The sequence below is a fragment of the Lactuca saligna genome, chromosome 9, assembly GCF_052625555.1.
Source record: "Lactuca saligna cultivar CGN05327 chromosome 9, ASM5262555v1, whole genome shotgun sequence".
In the NCBI taxonomy this organism is placed as follows: Eukaryota; Viridiplantae; Streptophyta; class Magnoliopsida; order Asterales; family Asteraceae; genus Lactuca; species Lactuca saligna.
The window spans coordinates 26,924,187-26,926,190 of record NC_136425.1 but is presented as its reverse complement, the minus strand read 5'-3'; positions in this window follow the sequence as shown (position 1 = coordinate 26,926,190).

Here is a 2,004-nt window from a genome sequence, read left to right as displayed (position 1 = left end):
TCTAAGAATTGATTAAGGCCGAATATGAGCAAAACCTAAGGTTTAAGGGTGCTTACATAACCTTCAAAACCCTAAGAAGACGTTCAACCCATTGTCCTAAATGCAACACCCTTAATAAGTGTATCACACTTCCTTCGATTAATTCCTGATTCTTCATACTTTCATATTTCAACGAATATTCAAATTAAAACCAAAATGAAATTACATATCAGGAATAAGGATGTTGCAATTCTCCCCCATTTGAATCAAATTTCGTCCTTGAAATCCACTGTGGAAAAAAGCTCTAGATAGTGTTCACATCTCCTCCTCGGGTTCCCATGTCTATTCAGAACCCTTCCAATGCTCCCACTGCACCTTCACCAATATCACCGCCTTTTTGTGCGAGGTCTTTGTCTTTTTATCTAGAATTGCGATCAGCCTCTCAAAATTGTTCATGTGCTCCTTAACCTACATATCCTACAATAGAATAATGGAAGTCTCGTCTGTGATGCACTTTCTCAATTGAGAAATGTTAAATGTGCTATGAATCTAGCTCAATTCATCTAACAAATCCAACTGGTAGGCAACCTTACCCACCCGAGTTGACACTCTAAAGGGTCCAATGAATATGGGGCCCAACTTTCCCGGTTTCCTGAACCAGATGAAAACCTTCCATGGGTACACCTTCGTGAGTACAAAATCCCCGACTTAGAACTCAAGATTAGACTGATGTCGTTCTGCATAACTCTTATGTCGGCTCTACACAACCAGTAACCTCCCATATACCTACTAGATCAACTTTATGGTCTTGAGAACTACCTTTGTGCTCCCTAACACTTTTTGACCAACCTCAACCCAACAAATCGGGATCCAACACTTCCTCCTATAATGAAACTAGTAAGGAATCATATCGATGTTGTAATGATAATTGTTGTTGTGGGAGAATTATATCAACGAAAGATAAAAATCCTAACTACCACCAAAATTAAGCATACAAGCTCTCAACATGTCCTCCAAAGGTCAGAATAGTTCGCTCATTCTGACCATCCTTCTGCGGATGGTAGGTAGTGCTGAAAAGAAACTGACTACCCAACTCCTCGTGGAACCTCTTCCAGAATATGGAAATGAAACAAACATCTCGATCAGAAACCACCAAAATTGGCACGTCGCGGCAAGCAACCACCTCCTGAATATAAATGTCGACTAATTTATCGGTCGAAGAGCTCTCCTAGATAGCGATAAAATGGGCACTCTTTGTAAGACGATCCATAATAACCTAGATAACATTGAATCCTATAGTAGTATTTGATAGATTCGTGATGAAATCCATGGTGATCTACTACTATTTCTAATCGAAATCTCTAGTGGATTTAACTTGTCATGAGGCATCTGATGTTGTGAGAGGTTTAGTTCCTTGGACATCTCGTTAACCAGGAGGTGATTTTGTTCGATCCGGCTAAAATCGAGGCAGTTATGCAGTGGGAGGTTCTAAAATCTCCCTCGGATATCAGAAGTTTCTTGGGATTGGTTGGGTACTACCGGAGATTCATACATGATTTCTCTAAGATTGAAGTACCCCTCACTCGTCTGACGAGGAAGGGGGTGGATTTCCGGTTGGGACCTGAGCAGCAGAGGGCCTTTGAGACCCTCCAACAGCGACTTTGTGAGGATCCAGTCTTGCCTCTCCCAGAGGGAGTTGAGGATTTTGTGGTGTTCTGTGATGCATCCTTCACGAGACTGGGAGCGGTCCTCATGCAGAGAGGACATATGATAGCCTACGTGTCTCGGTAGTTGAAGCCACACGAGACGAGATACCATACTCATGATCTGGAGCTGGGAGCGGTGGTATTCGCTCTCAATAGTTGGAGAGATTACCTCTATCGGGTCCGCTGTAGAACATACACGGACCACAAGATCCTGAAACACATCATGGATCATGTGAACCTGAATGTGAGATAGCGCAGGTGGTTGGACGTAGTCAAGGACTATGATTGTGAGATCCTTTACCACCCAGGTAAGGCGAAC